We start from the raw sequence: 26189 nt of genomic DNA, 5'->3' as shown, positions 1-26189 counted from the left end.
ACGATCACAGTGCTAAGCTCTTTTAGGTTGTAGTACCCCAACATAAATACCATCAGGTCCTGGCCTAGTGCTGACTTTCACATGTTGAAGTCTATGTTGATATTACTACTGAGTCAACCAGTCAGCAATAACAAAATTGGGTCTATAAAAAGAGAAGCCATTTTTCCCTACTAATCAACCATATTACTTCCCACTGATACTAACGGCCTTTATATCAAACCATAATGGTTTTACCTTGCTAAATGCATATGTAACAGAAGGGAGTATATATGGGCATTAAAAGAGGTAGAGCAAAGCCGTGTTTGATCTATATTCCATCTAAGGGCACATAGAACTTTCTTTTGAGGTCCTTTAAGACTAAAAAGGACTTAAACACGGGGTTGCTGAACTAAGGGGTGCATTTTTTCATAAGACAGTAGATACCATAGCAATAGAAGGCCCCTGGATGTATATGCACACATTGTCTCAAAGATTTATTGTTTTCTGAGCACATTTTTTTTAAAAAAGAACAGTGTCTGCTTTCTGGAAATATCAACACTTTATATAGTGACTTACAAGTGGCAAAAATGATATATTAATTACTAAAATCTTATCACCATATTCTATCATGATATATTCAACATTTCATGTTAGCAGCAGCCATATATAGTCCACTACAGTAAGAACTACCTGTCAACTTAATTTTACTTTCTTTTGCTGTGTTGTAAGAGGGCAGCTTTATTATTCATTTATTTTAGCTTACATTTTTCTACAAAATTCTTTTAAAAAAATGGAGAAATTTAGGTAGTTGGTAACAACATATGCCTTTATAAATGGACATATTTTTTTAAATGACCACTTTTAGAAATGACCAATCTGTTTATGTTAGAAATTTTAAATATGCGTCTCTTAGTTCTGATTTATAGAAGGAAAGTCTCTGGTTTTATTGTACAGGGATTTGGGACTATGCTACACAGAGTACACAGAGCTGGTTGCACAGCAACTAATCTTCCATCCTAAGGGCGGCGGAAGAAATACGCTTCTTACCCTTGTCTCTTTTCCCTTTACACGTGCTGCCAAACTAAAATTCACCCCATGTTCTCGAAATCACCCACTGCTGTATACACATCTAATGGCAGGAGTTTCAAACAGTGACTGTATTTCTTCCGAAAAGCTTTAGCACACAATAAGACTGAAGCAAGTAGGTATTGTGACTAATAATATATAATCTGGAGGTCTAAAATGTGCAGATCTCCAACGTCTCTCCGAAGAGAGATATGTATATGTGTGTGTGTGTGTATATACTGCATATATATGGATACATATATACATACATACATATTAAGTAGTTATTAAAAACACAAGATGATACATGTAGGCAGAGGGGATTGGATTAAGAAACGCATGGTCTTTGGAGACATAGATATTCAGATGTGATAAGGGGGGTCCTTGCATCAAATTCTGCACTAGGGCCCATGGGTCTGTCTAACCAGTGAAGTATGACAGTGACGTTAACCTGTTGGGTTCCAACAACTACTGAACTACATTTTCCAGCATCCCTTGGAAAAGCTGGTGTGGGTCCCTAGGACTACACCAGCTATGAGACGCTGCAGAAATGGCATTGACGTTCCACGGTCACCTATGAATGGAGTTATTTTCTAACTTATACAGGTATGGGACCTGTTATCCAGAATGCTCGGGACCTGGGGTTTTCCGGATAATGGATCTTTCCGTAATTTGGGTCTTCGTGCCTTTTGTCTACTAGAAATTCATTTAAATATTAAATAACCCCAATAGGCTGGTTTTGCTTCCAATAAGGATTAATTATATCTTAGTTGGAATCAAGTACAAGCTACTGTTTTATTATTACAGAGAAAAAGGAAATCATTTTTAAAAATTTTGATTATTTGAATAAAATGGAGTCTATGGGAGACAGCCATTCCGTAATTTGGAGCTTTCTGGATATCGGGTTCCCGGATAAGGGATCCTATACCTGTATAGCAGTTGGAAGTAATAACACATAACAAAAGAATGGTGCAGTTACAGATAAATACAAGTTAAAGAGGCAAAAGTGCTAATGTTAATATTCATGTTTGTAATGATGAGCGAAAACTTCCTTCCCAGTTACATGGGATACAAAGCACAATGAAAACAAAACAATACTCAACTTCCAGTAAGAAATTATTTTAATATAATGGTGGCACAGAGATAAGAGCTGTTAACTTAAAGCTCTGGAGACTTGTGTTACATTGCAATCAGAATACTATCTTCATGGAGTATGTTCTCTCTATACGGGTTTCCTCCTACCCAAAAATTAATGAAGTTGCATGGTGGTGTTGGTGTTGTATGAATAATAATATAAGTGTATGAATAAAGGGCACTTTTATATCAGAGGCATAACTACAGACCTATGGGTATCTGTTCAGATTTTGCAACAGTCGCCCTGCAATTTTTTTTTAGAAAAGACAGCAGAACCATTGGCAACAATGGGGATTTCATAGCCCCATATGGGACTGGTTGCATCCCCTGGTAATAGAGAGTATTATCCTAAAAACCCTACTAATCTGCTTGGGACTATAAAGTTTGTAAGAGGCCAGAGGGCACTGACTGTTTGTGTCTGCACAAATGTACAATACAGCCTTAGTTCTACAGGTCTGCCCAGTTGCTCTAGTTTTCTAACCTCTTTAAATCCCCCAATGTGCAACAGAAATGGGCACACACAACAATTCAGGCCATGAGGCACTTGGGTTTACAGGACTCCCATACTTGTAATTAAGGGCCTACACTGCCACTTTCCGGCGCTCAAGGAGATCATGTTTCCATAGCCACTTGATGGAGATAAAAGGAAGCAGCTGAACTCTACTGCTGAACAGCAAAGGGAAAGCAGCTCTCCCTCTTCATAAAGGCCAAGGCTGCAATCATCCATCTCATTGGAATCATTATTGATTGCACCTATGCAGATACCATGCTAATGTGATTTGCTGCCAGTTTGAAGCACCGGACATCTCACCTGGGTTTACACCAACATATACTAGTGTAATGTTTTCCTGCAGTGCACAAACTAACTCCGTTTCTTGCCACCTAAGTATGGGTGCCTATTTTGGACACAAAATTGACAGGGCAACATAGGGGCATAATGCAAATTAAATTATTCCCCCTTCCTTCAAAGGAAAAATCTCAATGGGCCAGAGTGGAAACTGGATCTACTATGAATCTGTGCTACATTGCTTTGCATTCTTTTCTCTGTATTCTAAAAATGCTTAGGTAAAAAAAGGTGATCATTTGTTTGCCTTCTCTTCATTACATAGTACTTGTGAATCTTTAGCACTAATCACACAAAAATAAGCTTTACATACCAAGATAATGAGATCTGTTGCAAACCCACAAATCAGCATGCGAAGGAACACGCATAAATAACAGTGTAACATGGTCAGTACAGAACCCATCCCTGATATCCAAGCAGCAATAATCAATAATGGAATTAATTCCATTATAGTATCAAGATGGGGGCAATGGCTTGGTAAGGCTAAAAAAAATAGCTTTTTTAATAGAAACATATGTACAATACTTTAACTCCCAACCAACATGCTATTTAATGGTTTTCTTAATATTGAATGTAGAATAAAGGGAAATGCATTAACCACAGCAATCATCGTAGGTTTCTGCAACCACTACTGCAATACCAGTCTAATCAGTAAACACTACTATATTCCTGGAATTCCACACATTACTATTATAGATTCTACCTCCCATTTCAGCAGTTGCAGCAACCTGACGGTAAGAGCAGGGATCCGTGCTTAGCATATGCTAAAGCAGCTTGCTGTCTTTTTCTCCCAGTCCCAAGGAGACAAGGTCACTTTTCATTCTAATACCCCATACGAAATTGACCCCAGGGTCTTCTCCAAGCAACCTGACTTCCGCACAATCAATGTGAATTGTATGCATTACAGTAAAGGCGAAGCGTTGCACATTAAATATTAATTAGCTCTGCTACTATAAAGGGTTACTCACATGGCTTGATCCTACATATCTGACTATATTTAATATACTGGTATACTTCGCTATTCCAGAGAGGCTCAGGCATGAAGTGGGGCATTGCTTTCAGCATTGGCTATGCATAAGTGTCTGACATGATGATGCCTTTAGCGTAATACTATGCCAAGCTAGAATATTTATCCAGATACTAGAGACTGCTCATATTCTGTAAATCTCTAAAATATTGTTTCAATAACTGCGGGTGATGTGATTTGCCTGTGATGCACAGAGTATTTCCCAACATTGCAGAAGGCTGCAGCATGAGGCGCAGGGAGCCGTGTTCTCCACGTGTGCGGATGCCTCTTACCGGTGCAGTGTAAAGAGAATCACCATCTCTCTCCCTCTACCACAGGCCTAAAAATTGGTTTTTTGTTGCCATGTAAGGCAGTACAGACACAAGAGGTTCAACCTACTATATATTTTATGGATGACCTCCAAGTATCCTCATTGATATCCATACATACATGCCCCAGGTTCCACTGCATTAATACAGAATCTCTAAAAGCATGTTCCCCTGCCCTCTATTTTTGCCTACAGAAAAAATACAATAAAAAATTAAATCAAATCAAAAGTGAATGTTTCAAATCAAACAAGCGATGACGACTAATTCTAAAGGAAAAATTCAGTGATGCAACAGCTGTAATGGTAAATTGAGCAATATGGTTGCACATGCAGACTGAATTCCACATTTCCTCGGTAAATAAAAAAAAAAAAAAGCCTGAGTTGCTAAGAAATAAGGAAGCAATACCGTACCCTGATGGAAAATGACAGCAGTAAGTCATACGCAGGGCGCTGCGGCTCTTGGAGAGTAAAGCCCAAAGCTGTGAATCTGTTCGCAAGTGGGTCCGTGGTGCATGCGAGGAGCTTGTCCCTGACTCTTCCCTTCAACCTACTGAAACCTCCCCAGTGAACAGATGGTTAAAATGCCACAAACCTTGGAAAAAGGGAGGAAACAGAGCACAGACAACCTCTTCAGCCCCTGGGGATCCGCAGTGAGCTTCCCTGCATACACTGTTCATCCACTGGATGGAGAGGGAGATACAAAATTCCCTTTCTAAGCCATTCATCAGCTCAGCCGCAGCAGCTCCTGTCAATGCATGGGGAGGGGAGGCTTTAAGTGGCGAAACCTCCCTAAACTTCAGGTATCAAACCTGAGGCTCATGTCCTTAAGAAGAGGCAGGCTGCTTTATGTACAGTGAACTGTAATGGGCCAAGCACGTTTACAGGATGCTATAACTATGAGAATACCTGCCAGGGAAAATGCACATGAATAAGCATCATAAATCACAGGAGCATCTCTATGGAATCTCCACACCTACAGAGAAAGAGCAGACACACATAATCCCTCAGATCCCCTCAGAGAGCCCATTTCTCACCTCCACCTACCGAGGCACCACGGGAATAATGGCACACCACTATACACACGCCACGGACCACGTTAACCCTCTCAGTGCCGACTGCCAGCAACACGCTGCTGCTAAATCATGACTAAAGATGCGTCTCAGCAGCAGCAGCAATTGCAACCACCTCATACTAAATGCTATAAAGAACAAAAATAGCGTAAAAGCAATAAATGTGATTTTAACACTGCAATTTTAAGCGCAGAGAGCAGAATTGTGCATTCAGCAGCACACAGACCAGTTCTACATCTCCCCTGCCATCTGTTCTCAATGGGAATCCCATAAATAAGAGGTAGCTATATATTCATTTAATAGAATTTACACACACACTGAGAACTAGTAACTTCGGGTCAGGCCACACTGGGCGTTTTGGGGAGATTTGGTCGCCTGGCGACTAATCGCCTCGTTTTTGCGGTGACCAATCTCCCCAAAATGCCTTCCCTCACTCTGTGCCAGCTAAAATGAAAAAAAAAAAACGACGATAACCACACGCGGCGATTCGTGTTCCGAAGTCACCTCACGAGGAAACTTCGGGCGACTTCGGAAAACGAATCGCAGCGTGTGATAGTCACCAGGTGACCAAATCTCCCCAAAACGCCCAGTGTGGCCTGACCCTTAGGGCTAGTCCACACGGGGAGATAGCGACGCGTTTGCGGTCGCGGCGACAAAGCGCCGCGACAGTCGCCGCGACCGGCGCAGGCGACAGTTTTGTATGGGCGCCTATGTAAAAACGCCTGTGCTAACCACACGAGGCGATGCGCTTTTCAACAGTCGCCTGAAAAAGCCTGGCGAGGCATTTTCAGGCGACTGTTGAAAAGCGCATCGCCTCGTGTGGTTAGCACAGGCGTTTTTACATAGGCGCCCATACAAAACTGTCGCCTGCGCCGGTCGCGGCGACTGTCGCGGCGCTTTGTCGCCGCGACCGCAAACGCGTCGCTATCTCCCCGTGTGGAATAGCCCTTAGAGGGGAGAGGAAGATGCTGCTGCATTCATGAAAGTTTCCATTGGCCACAATAGGGAATAACAGGTAGATGATGAGAGAAATGCAGCACCTCAGTGGGACAGCCCTAATTACAGGAGAGAGATGCCCGTGTATAAGGCGCTGCAAACAAACTGTGTAGTGAAGAGAATGGAAGACACACTGACTAGAGCCCTTTGTATGAGCGCAGTAACCGCATTAGCTCTTATCCTGCAACACATAAGATTTTTATGAATGGGGAACGGGCGAGCCGCATCCCTCATGACCCGTCCCGAGGAGAGACTGGGCAACCTTTGGCACCTCAGCTCTGGTCGGAACTACAGCCCAACCCCTTGTCACCGCTGCAGAAGGACGGCGGGAGATGTAGTTCCGAAACAGCTGGAGCGTCGCGGATGAATTGCGCGGCTGTGTGTGTGTGATGAGACCGCGGCGCTCGCTGCCAGTGACATACCTTAGTGATCTCCAGGGCGTGAGATACAACAGAGACAGGGAACGCTCCTTTTACTTCCACCTTTAAATAGGTCCTGATAAGGAAGAAACCGCCTTCACCATGAGGGCAACCAAGCGAATCCTTCCTTGGAATATGCCATGCGCGACTATAGCCCCTGGCAGCAGCAGCAGCAGCAACGCACGCTCTCGCCTCCTCTCACACAGTCTCTCACACTGATGGTATCGCAGGGGTTAAAGTACTACAGATCCACGGTCCGGACCATTGGCTTCTCCTCAGTGTCCTTCAACTTCCCCTCATCCTCCTCAATGGAAATATTAAGCACCTATTATTTCTCTTTAGCCGGGGGACTTGCTTCTCTCTCTCTCTCAGTCACACAGTGTTTTTTTTTTTTTTTTTCCTCAACTGGAATATTTTCCGATTTCCTCTGCATTCAGACTAGTGAGGGAGCCCGGGCTTTGCAATGCCTCCCGGCTGTGTGCCAGCCCCTTATCAACATCCAGACACTCCCACCCCATTGATCACACATATTCACTCCAACTTCCCACCTCTCCTAAGATTTCTGCCTGTTTTTTGTGATTGTCTGGAATTTCGTCTTGGTGCTAGATAGTGTTATCTTCAAAAGTTAAGCTGGCCATAGACGCAAAGATCCGATCATACGAATCAACGAACGACCGGACTTTTCCCATCTCCCGACCTGCCACTAACCATTCCGATCAAATAAAGTAGTAAAAGAACAGATCAGCTGATGTCCTGCCCCTGACAGCAATCGTACGAAAGTTATGTCCGACCAAAGCTAGTGACAGTCTCCCTCTGAAAATCGTACGATCGGCAATACATGCAGAGATATTACCCACAGCCGACAGAAATCTTTTAACCTGTCTGATCGAGCAAACGACTGGTCTCCACCGGACGAAAAATGTCGGGACTCTCCACACACTTTCCGAAAATTGTAAGAATCCTCGATTCGTACAATCAGATCTTTGCATCTATGGGCAGCTTTACACTAGGCTCATACACTGTAGCTGTGATACCCTCCTACATGCTATGCCAGCCTTATTCCCTCCAGCCAGGGTTGCCATGTCCAGTTTTCAAAATCAGCTACAAAACCAGCCCAAAACTAGCCAAGAGTCACTTCAAAAGTAGCCAAAACATAGCACAATATGTGGAAAAAAAAAGTCTAAAAAATAAATTAATATATATATTTAAAATTTTTACTGATTTGCAATTTTATCCATGAAGTAAAATGGGACAGATTTGCCTGTCACTAGGGGCGTAACTACAGAGGGGGGCCCAGAGAGACCCCTTAAGGCCCTAATACATATACAATTTTAATAAATATTGGTAAGACTGGTCAACCTATAGACACTTTGGTGGCCAACAGGTCTTTGCCCCACAATTGTCAAATTGAGAAAAGTCACCAGAAAACTTGAGAATGCTTAAGAGGGATGGGAGATTGGGGTATAGAGCCCAAAATCTGGCAACTCTGACTTCTACACATGTCAGTCCCATTGCATGCTGGGTATTCTAGTCTTACTTTCAACTGGGCAGTTGGCAAATTGTTAAACAAAAACTACATTACCCAACATGCATTGGGAGACCCAGGCTTGGCCCATTAGGGCAAGAAAAAACTTTGGCTGTTTTTCAAAGTACAAACTAGCCAAAGGCCCAAAAAGTAGCCCAAATCCGTACTGTGGCTAGTTTGTACTTTTAAAACCCGCCTGGGCTTTAAATTAGTAGGCCAATTTGGCTGGAAACCCGCAAACCTGGCAACCCTGCCTCCAGCTGGGACACCCTACATCTGTTATGCCAGGCTCAGGCCGGCTGGGCGCCCCAGGCAACCCGGCCGGCTATGTCGCCCCCGCAGCACACAGACATGCAGGGATTGAGCGCGCATGTGCAAACGAGCACATGTGGCCGTTTGCTAGCGAGTGGATAGGCACTCAGCAGTGGTGGATTTGGGGAAGCCTGGACAAGGGGTAGGCGACACGGAAGGTACTGTACATACCTGGCGCCCCCAAAGATTTGCGCCCTAGCCACGTGCCTCTCTTGCCTACCCCTAGTTCAGGCCCTGGCTCATTTACTGTAGCTATGATACCCTTCTACATGCTATGTAAGTCATTCTGATTAGAAGGAAATAATTTCCGCCTAAATATTTGGAAGGGTTTTTTACAGTGAGAGCTGTGAAGATGTGAAATTCGCTCCCGGAATTAGTGGTACAGGCTGATACATTATATAGCTTTAAGAAAGGGCTGGATGGCTTTTTAGCAAGTGAGGGAATACAGGGTTATGGAATATAGCCAGGGGCGATCCGTGGGCTGCTGCCACCCGAGGCAGAAACCCGATGCCGCCCCCTCTCCGCGCTTAAAAGTTTAGCGTCGGAGCAGGCCAAAAGGTGCGGCATCGCTAGTGCAATGAGCGTGTACTGCGCTTTCTGCACTAGCAGAGCCGAATTTCCGGTTTAAAAACCGTGAATTCACCCCTTAAAGTTATAGGAGATGGCTTTTTTGCTGCCCCTTGTAACTGGCCATTCCCTGCCGCCTGAGGTAAGGTGCTCACCATGCCTCATGGCAGGAATGGCCCTGAATATAGCTGCAGTACAAGTTGATCCAGGGACTAGTCCGATTGCCATTTTGGAGTCAGGAAGGAATTTTTTTCCCCCTGAGGCAAATTGGAGAGGCTTTAGATGGGTTTTTTTTTTGCCTTCCTCTGGATCAACTGGCAGTTAAGCAGGTTAAAAAAAAGTTAAAAGGTTGAACTTGATTTTTTCAACCTAACTTACTATGTTACTATGTTATTTCCTTCAGCTGAGATACCCTACATCTGTTTTGCCAGGCTCATACACTTTAGCTGAGATACCCTCCTACATACATGCTATGCCAGTCTTATTTCCTCCAACTGACATTCCCTACATCTGTTATGCCAGGCTCATACACTGTAGATGTGATACAATCCCAGTCTTATATCCTCTGGATATGTTGAGGGCCCTAAAATTAATTTGCTGGGGGGCCCAGTAACATCTAGTTACATCACTGCCTCCAGCTGAGGCCATACACGATATATGATTTATATGATTTATTTGCGCCCTAGGTCCAAATGATTATATTAGAATGTTATTGCCCACCCAAAGGTCCTAATACCTCTTTGAAGATGTTTGACTGTGAAGTTTTGAACCTTTGTGCCAATTCTGCAGCAATTAATAAAGATGGCTGTGACTTGGCATGGAATGCATTCAAAGGATTATTTTAATTGGCTGTGATGTCAAAGCTAGTCAATTAAAATGTTATTTGAGCAGGGTAATGATCAAGTACTTATATCATTTTTATTTATCCCCATATTCATTCATACTCAGTAATACAGCAATGTAAGTTGTAGCATAATAATAGGTACAAAGTCCCATGGCAACCATTCATCTGGTAGCACTAGTGTTGCGAGGTGCAACATTGATTTGGCAGGTGACTGGCAGCAACATCAAGCGCACTCTGATTCATCCTCCTTTCTTGGGCTGGCCCTTATTTTTATACTTGGACCTGCCCTGCCCCTTCAGTGATGTCAGAGAAGGGCAATATATAGTGAATAAAGTACCCCCTCTCATAAAATATAAGGATATTATAACTTACCGAGAAGTTTCATGACAGTATAAAAGCACGAGGCTGAAGGCCGAGTGCTTTTATACAGGTCATGGAACTCCGAGGTAACTTCTATATCCTCATATTTTGCAACTGGGGGTAGTTTATTTATTATAATACACAATTTTCAGTGAGCCATGTGACAGAAATGACATCAGAACTCACCGTTTATAACTGATGACATCAGAACTCACAGTTTATAAGGATATAATTTACAAGATATTCATGGCTTTTGTGTATTATACCTTTATAAACTTTTGTTCAGCATGAGCAGAATATTTTTTTTGGCAGGGGGCTTGGAGCACTGTTGTTATGCTCCTGGTTACTTCCTTTAACCCTCCTGTTGTCTGTCAGTATTCTATTCACATATCTTCCTCTCTGCTCCCATCCAGCTCTAATACACTTTACAACTACTTACAACACCTTTGTACTCTAGTTACTAACAATACACCAATGCATGGTCACTTCAAAACCTCTTCCCACATCTTCTCACTCTTTTTCCTACTTTTGCTTGCAGCAGGGGATGTCTCTCCAACCCCTGGGTCCTGCTCCATACCAACTTATATTAATTTTCCTGCCCCATGTGCTCTCTCTACCTTATTCGGTTTCCAACTCTACTTCTTCCTGTCTTCCTTGTGTTTCCTTGTGCCCTTCTTAACATACGCTCTTTAACTAACAAATCCACATTTATCCATGATCTTTCCTCTAAATCATTAAGTCTTCTTGCACTAACTCCTAGAACGTGTTCTCCCGTATTACTATCTTTCTACACACCCATAATCTGTTGAACCCTCTGCAATCTGGTTTCCAGCCAGCTCACTCTGTCTACTGAGACTGCTTTGTGCAGAGTTACAAATGATCTTCAGGCTGCCAAAGGTCACTTCTCTATCCTTATCCTCCTTGACCTATCATCTGCATATGATACAGTTGACCATTCTCTCCCAATGCAAATTCTGTATTTGCTTGGTATCCGTAACCAGACTGCATCTTGGCTCTTTTCTTACCTTTCTAACTGATCATTAGAGTTTAGAGGACCATCTTCACAGAGCTCCTTGTGTTTGTGACATGTTGCCCTTGGCTTAATCCAGACAGAAAATTGTATTGACCAGTGTATCCCATTAACACACGTGGTCTGGTCCAACTTCCTGCATTTTGTGATATTACATTGTTTTGCCATTAACCAAATGATCGGTGCAATCCTGTCATGCCTGTGTATAACTTGACTCTGCTATCCAGTTACCCAGTCTGCAGGACTATTCAGATTATAATGCAATGGGCCAACATGTGGTTGCTAATCTGAGTGTCACTGTCATAATCTCTGACTGCTCAAAGCTTGCTTTCTCTGCATTAGAGTTCATGTGATTATTCACACAGACTGCTTTCATTACTGAAACCTCGTGGACATAACTACCATGCTGAACCATTCTCAGGCTATAAAAGAGAAGACCAGAGTGTGACTAAATATGAAGCTCAGCTTCTGATTAGAAGGGAAGAGACATTGCACAGCCCCTTGAGCACTGCATCATAAATATATCCCTATCAATTGTCTCCCATAGACTCAATTATTATTAAATAATTCTGTTTTTTAAATTGATTTTCTTTTTTCTCTGTAGTAAAGAAACAGTACCTTGTACTTGATCTGAACTTAGATATAATTAATCCTTTTTATTTCATTTATTTAAAGGTGAACTATCGTGAAAATGAAAATTTAATATAAGCTTCATCATACTGAAGTAAGAAACTTTCTAAATATAATCAATTAAAAATGTAGCTTTGTTTCTGAAATAATCAAGTTTATCTTCACTATTCCCCTTTCAGCATCTGTTTCTCCTCATTCTGTCTTCATGCATCAGTTGGGATTCAGATGAATGATCCAATATACAGTCATATGAAAAAGTTTGGGAACCCCTCTTAATTATTTGGAGTTTTGTTTTTCATTAACTGAGCTTTCAATGTAGCAACTTCCTTTTAATATATAACATGCCTTATGGAAACAGTAGTATTTCAGCAGTGACATAAAGTTTATTGGATTAACAGAAAAAATGCATCAAAACAAAATTAGACAGTTGTATAAATTTGGGCACCCCAATAGAGATCTTACATCAATACTTAGTTGAGCCTTCTTTTGCAAATGTAACAGCCTCTAGACACCTCCTATAGCCTTTGATGAGTGTCTGGATTCTGGATTATGGTATTTTTGACCACAGAAGACTTGAAGCACAGCACTGGTTTATGTTTAAGAATAAAAAGCCTTTATTGAGCACATCTGGCAACGATCTGGGTACAGCGACGTTTCAGGCCCTATGGCCTTTTCTCAAGCTTATTTGATTTTTGACCATTCGGCCATACAAAATCTCTCCAGTTCAGTTAAATTTGATGGCTGCCGAACATGGACAGCCTGCTTCTAATCATCAAATAGATTTTCAAATGATATTGAAGTCGGGTGACTGTGACAGCCATTCCAGAATTTTGTACTTCTCCCTCTGCATGAATGCCTTTGAAGATTTAGAAGTGTGTTAAGGGTCATTGTCTTATTGGAATATCCAACCCCTGCGTAAATTCAACTTTGTGATTGATGCTTGAACATTATCCTGAAGAATTTGTGATATTGGGTTGAATTCATCTGACCCTCGGCTTTTACAAAGGCCCCAGTCCCTGAACTAGCTCCACAGCCCCACAGCATGATGGAACCTCCACCAAATTTGAAAGTAGGTAGCAGGTGTTTTTCTTGGAATGCAGTGTTCTTCTTACACCATGCCAAGTGCTTTTTGTTATGACCAAATAACTACATTTTTGTCTCATCAGTCCAAAGAGCTTTGTTCCAAAATGACTGTGGCTTGTCTAAATGAGCTTTTGCATACAACAAGCGACTCTGTTTGTGGCGTGAGTGCAGAAAGGGCTTCTTTCTCATCACCCTGCCATACAGATGTTCTTTGTGCAAATTGTGCTGAATTGTAGAACGATGTACAGATGCACCATCTGCAGCAAGATGTTCTTGCAGGTCTTTGGAGGTGATCTTTGGGTTGTCTGTAACCATTCTCATAATCCTCTGCATATGCCGCTCCTGTATTTTTCTTGGCCTGCCAGACCTGGTTTTTACAGCAACTGTGCCTGTGGCCTTCCATTTCCTGATTACATTCCTTATTGTTAAAACTGACAGTTTAAACCTCTAAGATAGCTTTTCGTAGCCTTCCCCTAAACCATGATACTGAACAATCTTTGTTTTCAGATCTTTTGAGAGTTGCTTTGAGTATCCCATGCTGTCACTCTTCAGAGGAGAGTCAAACAGAAGCACAACTTGCAATTGGCCACATTAAACACCTTTTCTCATGATTGGACAGGACACACCTGCCTATAAAGTTCAAGGCTTAACAAACAAATCCAACCAATATGGTGTTGCCAATAATTACAATTTAGCAGTTACATGCATTCAAATTAGCAAAATTCCAAGGGTACTCAAATTTTTCCACTTTAATCTCATACAGCTGAATACTGCTTCAATAAAAATCTTTGTTCAGAAAACACCCCATTACTCAGATGTTTCTAGGAAATGAAAGACATACCACTGCTATCTTTTTTTGTTGAAAGTGGAGAAAATTATAATGCAGGCAGAGAGGGGTTCCCAAACTTTTTCATATGACTGTATCTTATAGGGGGGCTCCCTTTTCTAGCTGATGTATTAGAGCTCACTCAAATAACTGATTCCAGTAAAAACAAAATCTAACAAAAAATGCAAATCAGCTCCACCTTTTGCACAAATTCTTCATGAAGAGAGACATGATTTCTGGTGATTTTAATAGAGTGAGCTCTAATACATCTTCTAGGCAAAAGGATAAAAAAAAAAGATAGATTGGATCATTTATCTGACACCCAACTTCTGAATGAAGACAGAATGAGGAGAAACAGATGCTGAGTGAGGTGATTAGTGAAAATAAACTTGACTATTTCAGAAACGATGCAGAATATTTAGTTGATCGAATGTATCATATTTCAGTAATATAAAATTTTCATTTTCGCAATAGTTCACCTTTAATGTTTAAATTAATTTTAAGCAGACTAAAGGGATCTTTCGTTAATTTGGATCTCCAAACATTATCCGGAAACCCCTAGATCCCGATCATTCTGGATAATAGGTCCCATACCTGTATATGATTGGTGAAATCCCATAAAAGTACATCCGGCAGAAGAGATTTACATCCTTTTGGAGGCAAGGCAACAGATGACTCCTGGAGGTTTTGCCCACTCTTTACTTAGAAAAGAAGCAACTGAAATAGCTGCAAGTAGCTGCAGCCTTCAATTATCCCTGGAAACCACATGTTTGAGTTTTTTTTTAGTGATAATAGTGTACAGTTACCAGATGTAGATAGCCATCGTGATTGCCATTGTAGACAATAATAAATGACCTTCAAAGACTTTGGTCATGCCCTTTTAAACAAATTGCTGCAGTCAGCAAAAATGCTTGGGAATTTCTCATGAGGCTTTACCCTAGAATAGGCCGATTTAAAAAAGAATGCTGAATTCTACAGACAATGCTTTCCCAGCCAGCCAGGAAACCTACTGCCCATACCTCAGGTCATTTAACCAAGTGAACAAGCTCAGATTGCACTAAATGCATCAACACTAATGAGTCTTACAAATGAACATTGTTTGATGACCAAATGAGGAAGTATTACATTTCCTGTAGATTCCTGCAGAGTTCCCCTCCTCCTATCTGTACATGTTTGTATTTAGGTCATTGTGCTTCATCCTATTGTGGCAAATGGCTCCTTAGGAAATGCATTTAAAGAAATGAGTCCTGCCAAATTCACTACAGGCATACCCTGTGTATTAAGGTTAGCTTGCTCTGAGCAAAACTATTATCGTTTTACCTAAATCAGAAGGCTGTAGCAAGGGCTGGGAATGAATAAGCTCACAGTATTTTGACTACAGTTCTGTATCCTTTAGGGTGTCCTGGGATTTCACTTCATTCAGACAACACTATTGTTTATAGACAATTATTTTTTTTCTAGTCAGACTAATTACATGAGTAGCCACAAAACCCAATTGTTAGCAAAGTGGTTATGCAATATGATGGCATATTTTTGGCATGTGTTTTTCTGTGATTTGGGTTTGTGTTCAGAGTTGTTAACATATTTCTATGCTAGCTAATTCCTTTAAATGCATGTGCCAAAAAGAACTGCCTGCCCGTTCTTCTCTATGGTATTATACGGGGCAGGAATCACCGGAAAATTTACTTCATGTGACCTACTAATGTAATAGAAATGTGTCTTCCTTTCTAAATAATCATGCAGTCTTTAGCTGGGCCCTGGCTGCAGCATCCCTAATTAAGGATATAATTTGGTATTTGGCAAAAAGCTTGTTGCAGATTTTTTCATAGTTATCCCAACCATGTACCTTTAATTTGTTGGTGGATGCTGAAAATTGTCCTCCATGAATCCTCTCTGCTGGCTGATTACTACTTATATGGACAGCCCCATCTCTGTAATGTCCATTTACCCATTCCCTGCCCTATGATGTCATTCCCTTCCAAAAAGTGATGTCACTGCAACTCCAGACCTGAAGGCCAGCATTCTGCATCAAAAAATGTGGTGACCATACACCCACACACTGAATATTGTCCCTTTAATTTCTCATTATTGTCCCTTTAATTTCCCATTATTGTCCCTTTAATTTCCCTTATGAAGCAGCTACCTGCCATGATGGCATGGGTCTCCAGGGGCCCCAAACATCTTCCTGTCAAAACAAGATAATTCCCATCCAGGGGCAGACTCCAGTGCATTAACACACCTCCATAGATAATCCATTACATCATACAGTTCATTCGGAAGTTGACCACATTGTGCCTGTGCCCATATTTAGTAGTATAGCCCCAATCAATATAAAAATATATAGAAAATTATGACTCCCTACTGTAATTATAGAGAGCTATTTGAAGTTACAGAGGAATTCTGTCACCATATAAAAGCACAATGGCCTAGGCCTGGTGTTTATGTTTTGCATTTTTTATGTTCAATTTATCTGCCTTTCTTTTCTGCCTTACTAATGCCAATTATAAATTTTTATCTGGCTGCCCAGAAACCAGGTTAATTCAGAGGCTTTTTCTTTATTATCATTAATATTTCGGTTTTGTGTTGAGGCCCACACCCTTCTCCTCTCAGCCTTCCAGTCTGTTATTCAAACCACTGTCTAGTTGCTAGGGTGCTACTAACCTTAGCCAAACAGGAGAAAGTTAGAATGAATGTTTAATTATCTAGAAATTACATTTAGAGGCCCATTTATTAAAGGTCGAATTTTAGTGGCTTTTAGAGACTTTTTTGAAACCATGATTAAACTCTATTTCTCTACAACCTAAAATATCATGAAAGTTATTTAAAAAATCCAAATACAAAAAGTACGAATCAAAAAAATACTGAACGATAGGCTAAAAAATTAGAGCATCTTTAAAAATCTGAGTTTTTCAGACAATTACTAACAGAAAGAATCCAAGAACCTCTAAAATTCTGAAAGACTAAGAAAGGTCCAATAGTATCAGCGCAGCTTCCATTGACCTCAACTGCTTTAAATAAAGCACAACATTTTTGAGAAAAAATAAAATTTGTGAAATAAATAGAGATCCTAATGTTAGTAAATCGCCCCCTAGAAGATTAAATAAAGATCAAGTACAATGGTAAAATGCTATACTTTTTATACTAAAAGATAAAAGTTGACTTTCCCTTTATTTATTAGCATTATATTACCTGGAAGTATAAAAGGTTTCATATGATACAGATGTATGTTTTGTTTTTTTAATGAGCTCTATGTAGAAAATCATCAAACTGAAAACCTATTTGATGGAACATTACAGCAGCACCGGAATAACATTTTAAGAAGCCTATGGGATCAGTAAAAAATAGAGGACCAATTCTGTGTTCCGGAAATGGCAGGCCTTATTTTGAATCTTAGTTGAGACCAATGTTCCCTCTAAACTGTGCGCTCGTGTGTGTGCACACAAATTTTGAGACCTGCAATTATAGCACACCCTACAGCCATGGCACAGACAGAAGAGACCCAGTAAGAACGCACATCTCCCCCACTGCTGTCACCCTGTGCATATCCTGTGATCCCCCAATTCATGCCCCTTGCATTTACCATATGCACTGGGGCAGAGGAGAGGCAGCAATGTGGGGTCCCCAGGACCTAAATTTATACCCCTAAAATACTGTATGTATCGTCAACTAAAGTTACTGGATATTGTACAGTGTAGATTAGTGTAATTTTGTGCTGTATTTATCTAGTGTAAAATAAATTATCCTCTTATAAAATACAGCAGCTGTATTGAGTATGCCAATATTGAGTATTGAGAACTGGCAAGCAGGGTCTGAAAGGAGACCAAGGGCCCAGTCTGACCCTGCTGGCAAGTAATCGTAACGTTGTATATTTTCATACTGATAAAATGAAACGTAAAAACAGTTTTCCAGTTTTTACCTCTAATTTATTTTTCGCACTGTTATAAAAAGGCCTCTACGGCCCCAGTTCAATAGGACTGAATGTGAAAAACACGTAACTTGTCAACATGTTCATTCATTCTAAATATAGATTGCTTAGTTTTAAATCTTAATTGATTACACGAATCAAAGGAGAATCCAAGGGTCAAGTATATTAACCAAGAATTACTGTGAATAAGGTGCACTGTAATATATATATTACAGTGTATATATATATATATATATATATATATATATATATATATATATATATATATATATATATATATATATATATATATATATATATATATCTGAACCCTAATTTGCAAAACCGGGCAAGTAAGGGTAAAAGAAGACATGCAGCGCACATAGAAAAATTGCAATTTTTTTTGTTCATGTGACTAAGAGTCCTGTGATGTTAAAGCTGTGGTTCACATTTAAGTTAACATTTGGAGGTTATTTACTAAAACTTTAATTTATCTCATGTTTTTATTAAAGCAAAGTCGGCCTAACTCCCATCCATGAAGTGAACTCATTAATCAATAATTCTTCTTGAAAAGGTTGGAGCAAAAAATCGAGCATCAATCAGAATCGTACGGCTTTTTCAAATTGGTGCTCCGAAAACATGACTTTATCGAATTGTTGCTGTGAAAGCTTAAATTTGTCGGATTATCAGACAAAACCAGCACTGATTATAATGTCAAGAAACATCTTCAGGGACATCTGCCATTGACTTCTATATAACCTTGACAGGTTTGAGGAGTATTTTCGGGTATCTATTTTTAGCAGTTTTGGGATATAATAAATATCTAAAAATGTTAGGGTTTTTTCACTTTAAAAATAAGAGTTTTCCCCTTTAAAAACTCAACCAGAATTTTTTTTTAAATTAACAGACCCCTTAGTGTGTTTTAGAATGTCCATTTCTAAGCAACTTTTCAATTGGTCTTCATTATTAATTTAGTATTGTTTTATATTTATTTGCTTTCCTGTTTTGACTTTTTCCAGTTTTCAAATATGGGTCACTGGCCCATCTAAAAAACAAATATTTTGTAAAGCTGTACATTTGTTACTGCTACTTTTGATTACTCGTCTTTCTTTTCAGGTCTAGAATAACTTGGACCCTAGCAACAAGACTGCTGAAATTGCAAAATTGAGAGCTTCTGAATAAAAATCGAAATAACTCAAAAATCACAAAAATGAAAAACAGTTGCAAATTATCTCAGAATATCACTCTGTACATCATACTTAAAGTTAACTCGAAGTTGAACAACCCCTTTAAGGATTCAGATATGGTTCGGCAAGGCACTTGAATTTGGCCAAATCTGAATCCTGCTGAAAAAGGCAGAATCCTGAACTGAATCCTGGATTTGATGTCCCCATAAAGTACAGCAGTTTTGTGGCAAAGTTGATAAATAATTAATCCACCTTTGGAGCTCAGTATATAAAAGAACTGCCCAGTTTTGAGACTGGCTCTGTCACACAACAATTGACTCTGATTCCTACTCCTGCAATCTTGTAGAAAGCTTAAAAAGCGACTTCAAGAACATGTTATGTGCAACGTTTATGCTTCACTAAACCCATCTTCCTGCTCTGCTATGTGAAATGATTTTTAGTAAAGGTGACTTGAGCAGTCTTGTAAAATATTTATTTTTGATATTTGTGTGTAGTTTAGTATGGCGCAGAGCACAGAATACTGTCTAAAATATTGATGGCAAATCAAACCATAAAATCTACAGCAAATATCAAAGAGGTAGTTGTTTCAGTAAAGGAATAGTATTGCCAATACATTTCTGGTTGATGGGACTTGGCATTCTGTAAGCATTCTTTGTGACAGTTCCTTTACAATTTTCTCAGATATGTTACAGAAACAAAGCATTTTTGAAGCAGAAAATGCATTCCAGGGAGAATGTTAAAGCAGTTTTCTATCAGTAAGTTATTCAATTTCATTTTCATTGCATTTACGTAAACACTAAGAGCAGGTCTGAGTTTACAGAATATTCCTTCTATTCACATTCATATGCAGTAAGAGAAGTTGGAGCTGCATCTGGTGACCTAAGGCTTACCTGAGGCTATCTGAACATCCAGCAACTTACTGGTGGGTTTCATTTCTAATGGTATTGACCCTAGAGTGTGTTTGTGTGTGTGTTACAAACAATTACTACTTTAATTTGCAGGTGGACTCTAAAAAGCTTGTTTACGATCAAAATGTAAAATGCAAACACACACGTGTTTTGATTTGCTAGTGGGATCCTGAAATTGCCTCATATCCAGGCTGATGGTAACTCCAGGGTTCCCTAGCATTAATGCTCTTAGTTCACCAGATGAGGCTGAAGGGGCACATGATTAGAGACAATTACCTCTGAATTGCATAAACGCAATTTAAAATGCATTTGTTGGATTAGCAATTTGTGCTTGAGTTCTTTGTTAATTTATCTCCTCAGTTTTCTCAGTTGAGTTTATGATCACGCAATGCTACAAGCAACTTTTTACTGACAGTATAAAAGAAAATCTAGTGAGTGGTGTTTATGGCTAAGTATGTAACATATGGTTTCAAACATACTGTACTTGCAGTAGAACTGACTTGCTCAGGGTTGGAATGGAGCATAGGGGGCCCACCGGGGCTGCGAAATGAAGGGCCCTCCTGGTAGTCACCAGTGCTGGATTTTGCAGGTGGGTGCCCGTAGGCCATGTGGTCCTAGTGCCCAGCTGTGCAGTCCTAGCACCTGCGGGCATGCACAAGGTCCGGAGCACTGGGTAGCTGCATATCCCCAGTGCTCTCCATAGAGTGGCTGGGCGGCATGCCATCCTAGCCTCACCACAAACCCGGGCCTGGTAGTCACTGGGGGCTCCATCCCGACTTCTAAACTCATGCACCCCGACGCGTATATGCTCAAACACAGACGCACCGCACAAATGGGAGGATGCCAACGTGCTGCGACACAAGATCTTTTCTTTATGGGGCAGCTGATCAGGGGAGCAGGTCTGGGCTGGCGGGGGGCCCATGAGACTTGTGGCCCACCAGGTTTTTTTCCTGACCCAGTCCTACCCTGGATTTGCTACCCCATGGAGGCTACTATAGAAGCAATGACTTCTAGCAAAACTAACTCAGTCTTTTATTTTAAACTTGTGCTCAGTTCCCAACTATTGCCAAATATTAAGTGAGACACCTGGTGGTTTGCACAGCAGTTCAGACTACTGGTAACAGTAAAAAAAGAATCCACTGTAGAGAGAAGAAATCCCTAATCAAATAAGCTATGTCAAATAAATGCAATAAATCAGGTCAGTTCATATTAGGAATTGTAACTATTTAATATTTTGGTTTCTTGAGCTTCACGTTTTTTGCTGATATTTTTTTTTCTATTTGTTCAGTTATCAGTACTGTAATAGGAATATTGACAAGTACCTTTATTATGGCTTAGTCAATACTATTTATTACCGTGACATTGTTTCTCTTTTCATATTAATACCATTGCCAAAACATGCTGCCTTTTCCTATGCAATATTGCAATAATTCATCCCTGTCAAGCACTTATCCATTATTACATCCGTCCTAGACTATTGCAACCTATTTCTAAGCAACCTAAACCTGTACACTAGTACAGTGTCTTATTTAGTCTTGGCCAAAGCCCAGTTATTGGGGATGACGGCAAGTAGTAGCCTCATGTTTATGTCTGTAAGTTACCCAGCTACTTAGATTGTAAGCTAAAGTGGGAAGGGTCCCACTGTCTCCCAATAATACCATCAATATTTATAAAGAGGCAAACAACACTATTTTGCCTGCATGTCCTTAGAACACAACTAAGTACGGATAATGTTATGTTGTCTCTGCACAGGGAATAAATAACATTGGTAGACTGTGCCTGACTATCATGTTTGACCTCTTTCATGAGCATCAACTGCTGTATCAGCATCGGCCTATTCCCCAAATAGATTTTGTCCCAGTTACTAGACAATAGTCAGAAGCTAATCACTATTAGAGAATTACCACACAAACTAGTCAACATGGGTAATGAAACACTGGACTAAATTTGCAGCTACTTGCAAATAAAAATGTCAAGTATAAATCCCAGTATAACTGGTTTTTTTTTAAAAATGACTCTGCATGCTTTCTATGGACATAATTAACAAAGAAAATGTCATGTTGAATGGTCTTGTTTGAAATACAACTGAAGGAAGGAATCTACGTAATAATCACATTCAGTATTAACAATGCTATTTTGTACATATAAATACAGGTATAGGATCTATAGTATTATCCAGAATTCTTGGGGCCTGGAGTTTCCAAATAAGTGTGTTTTTTTTGTAATTCTATACCCAAAGCCTAATTAACTCAAACACAATTCTATTATTTTGCCACTAATATGGATTGAGCAGCTGGGAGGATCAACAACAAGGTACTATATTATTATTACACTAAAAAAGGAAATAAAAAATGATTGAATTATTTATTATTGACTCTACGGGAGATTACTTTCTCATATTTCAGAGCAATCTGGATATCAGGTTTCCTTATAACAGATCCCATACCTACAGTAGCTTTATGACAAATGAACAGCAAGCCGAGCAGGCTCATTGCCTTTACTAATGACATTTTTATGTGTCTTTTAAATGAATGGATTCTCCAGGAACCTTTCCCATTAAAGACAGCTAGGGTAAATGCTTCTCAAATACAGGGAAACTCTTAATAATTTGAGACCACGGCCCCTAACTGCCCACCACCCATTTCTATAGTCAGTGAAAGCCAAATGTGACCATTACAGATTTAAGTCTGCAGTGGCAGAAGATTAATCTTGCTGATTTCTGCCCTCTGTTGTAAATCCTATGAAAGACAGATGAGGGGTAATTTACAGAACTCAGACATTGAACTGCAAAAGCACATAGGCGTACAGAAGTGCATGCCAGACTGTTCAGAAAGCATTTTGTTGGTGTCTGACTGCGCTCTACATCTAAAGTGTCAACAAGTGAAAGGAAGTCCTGTCATTAACGCCTGCCACAGGGAAGCTGGTACTGTAACTAGTGATGAGCGAATCTTTCCCTTTTATGCTTCGCCAAAATTTTTTCAAAACTACAAAAAATTTGCAAAACGGCGAAAAATTTGCAAAACTCATTTGACAACTCAAGTGTCAAATCTTTTTTTTTGCGTGCGACAATTTTTTACATGCTCAACTTTTTTGTCCAAATTCATTATAGTCAATGAGCATTTTTCAAGGCAACTTTTTTGTCCAAAGTCAATGGGCGTTTTTTTTCCTATGGCGACTTTTTTGTCCAAATGCATTAAAGTCAATGGGCGTTTTTCTTTGTTGCAGCAAATTTTTCCGCTGCAAATTTTTGACACAGTGTCACGAAAAAATTTGCAGATGGCAAAATGCTGAATTGTAGTAAATGCATGGCTGGTGAAAAAATTTGCTCATCACTTCTGGTAAGAACAAAGCCTCAATACAGTCCACCAGAGCTCCATAACTTGCATATCTGAATAATGTGCAATAATGTTATATGAAAAATGTTAGGGGACAGGCGGGACAGGATGCCTACATGTCATCCCTTGTGAAAACAGTGCTGACAACTACCTGCAGCAAATCAACTTAGCTGGAATTCAGGGTGCGAAGTGCAAAACATGGTGGATTTCTCCCAAAGAATCCCACATTTATGCCATTTTAACACCAAGCAAATGACACAGTCCAAACAGTGACTTGCATCCTTGCCTATGACAGGTATGGGATCCATTATCCGGAAACCCATTTTACAGAAAGCTCTCAAAGACTCCCATCATCAGCAAATAATTCCAATTTTTAATAATTTTCTTTTTCTCAGTAAAACAGTATCTTGTACTGGATCCTTACTAAGAAATAATTAATCCTCATTGAAGGTAAAATAATCCTGTTGGGTTTATTTAATGTTCAAATTATTTTTTAGTAGATAAAAGTTATGGTGATCCAAGTTACGGAAAGATCCCTTATCCGGAAAACCCCAGGTCCCAACAGGTGACCATACACTATAAGATCCACTCGTTTAGCAAGATCGTCAAATGAGCGGATCTTTCCCCAATATGCCCACCAAAGGCAGGGTGATATCGGGCTAATCCGGCTCTAGGATTACAATGATGAGAACAGGTAATGACAGGATGAGGACTGCATCAACTGCGGTCCTCGATCTCAGGGGACATTCAAACCCGCCAGATTAATATCTGGCCAATTTTTGGCCAGATAGTAGTCGGGGAGGCCTGTCGGATTCCACACACACGGGCAGATAAGTTGCCGAAATGGTCTAATGGACCCGAATCAGCAGCTTAATTTAGGTGTCTGAATAACGCACAAGTTACAGGACTAGTGGGAGGATTCTTATGTGCCTCCCCAATTCAACCCTCATGAATACACCGCTGCTAAACTGATTCTGGCAATTCATCTAGCCTGGAAGGCAGGGGTCGAAGTAGAAAAAAAACATACCGGTAATGGACTGTACCCAATTTTTGCACATTGCACCCTGCCCTGCAGGTAGTAAATGGCCCCTATGGAATCACTAGTAGAACACAACTTCCCCTATTCCTCCTTTACCGCTATGCCAGCAGTGAATCACACTTCATTAATGTTTCTTTCTATCAAATATAAGACTTCTACGTGTATTATTATTCTTTATTGTGAAAGAAGGACAATTGTAAGCATGCATAAAGAAACCAATGGAAAAAAACAGCCTCTGAGCATTAATATGAATGAGTATTTTTGTATTCTTCAATTTTATATGTGAAGATATTTAGTTTATGTTTAAGAGGCTTCAAGGGGGCTTGTTTATTTGTGCGCAAAAGCAGAAACAACAAACAAAATGCATTTTGCTGAGGTCTGGATTTATTAGGAAATACACATTACAATTGTTCTGAAAATAGCTCTGAATGGAAAAAGTGAACTCACCTACATTCCGGTTAAATTAAAATACAAGAGTTATTGGGAGGGGTTGAGAGAGAAGGGTAGAGGTGAAGGATTCAGGCCTCAACCAATAGAAAATGTAGGGATTCATTCAACATTGGCTGTATCTATGTTTGTTTCTGTTCTTACATATGCACACATTCAGACCAACAGCATAATGGTACCACTCACATCTTGCTTCATATGTATATATATATATATCTATATCTATATATATATATCTCATCATCATCATCATCATCATCATTTATATAGCGCTGTCAAGATACGCAGTGCTTTATATATATCTATATCTATATATATATATATATATATATATATATATATATATATATATATATATATATGCTTCATGTGTATAAATGTGACCTTGGCTGAATTAGTAATGTGTATCATTTCTAGCAGTAAGTGGAGAGCAGGAATCTTGATGGAATTGATGGAATGTTAGATGCACAGTGGATGATTGCTGTTTAGTCAGAAGTGACAATTTGGTGTGTGCACTAATCTGTTGGAGCTAAACTGCTCCAAAGTACAGAAGGAGGAACCTAAGAGAAAATTCAGCTTGCCTGTCGCTGGTTATGATTTAGTCAGACAATGATTTTATTCGTAAATGTAGATTCTATTGAAAGCAATACTTTTCTGTCCTTTGCTATTCTCGTCACTGCTTTTTCTGACTACATGTTAATAAGGTTGTAGTAGTTAGCTCTCCTCCAGCCATGACTCCAGTTCCCACAATGGCTTCCATATTTTTGTGCTTCTTCTTTAGAGGTCTCTTAAAGGAGAACTAAAGTTAAAAAAAACCCTACCCCATACCCTACATAGACCCCATCCCTAAAAACTGCAGACTTGGGGACAAATTTACTAAAGGGCGAAGTGACTAACGTTAGCGAAAATTCGCCAGTGTGACGTCATTTCGTTACTTCTCCGATTTACTAACGGGTGCAGTCGTAACTTCGCTAGCGAAGGAGATAGACTCTAGCGGTAATTCTCTCCCTTACGCCTGGCAAAGTTGCACTCTGGCGAAGGGACGTAACTAAGCAAATTCACTATATGCGGATTTTACTGAACGTTACCTCTTGTGCCGGACTTGCCTTCTCCACCTCAGACCAGGCGAAGTGTAATAGAGTAGATAGGAATTCCTCAAAAAATAGTTGAAAATCCCAAAAACACTGGCGACTTTTCATTTTTCAGGGTGATAGGCTGCAAAAGATCGTAATTTTTTTCTGTGGGACCCGGCTTCCCCCCTACATTTCCCTACATATGGCACATAAACTATACACTGGGCTCATGTGTAGGGCATTATAACAACTCAATTTTATTTTATTAGGGTAAGGCC

The 26189-nt window shown here is 40.0% G+C and overlaps 1 protein-coding gene across 4 annotated transcripts in view; it reads right to left on the bottom strand.

Moving 5' to 3' along the window:
- The window catches only part of LOC108716640 (sodium/calcium exchanger 1), a 197329-nt gene extending 189797 nt beyond the window's left edge, over positions 1-7532 (bottom strand). For all 4 annotated transcript variants that reach the window (XM_018262916.2, XM_018262921.2, XM_018262922.2 and 1 more), the window contains exon 1: positions 6845-7532. The gene's annotated coding sequence lies outside the window, so the exon portion shown is untranslated. The remainder of the gene's footprint in view (positions 1-6844) is intronic.
- Between the last annotated feature and the right edge of the window lie 18657 nt (positions 7533-26189).

This window comes from Xenopus laevis, chromosome 5L (assembly GCF_017654675.1).
Source record: "Xenopus laevis strain J_2021 chromosome 5L, Xenopus_laevis_v10.1, whole genome shotgun sequence".
In the NCBI taxonomy this organism is placed as follows: domain Eukaryota; kingdom Metazoa; phylum Chordata; class Amphibia; order Anura; family Pipidae; genus Xenopus; species Xenopus laevis.
This window is presented reverse-complemented; position numbering and strand designations above follow the sequence as displayed.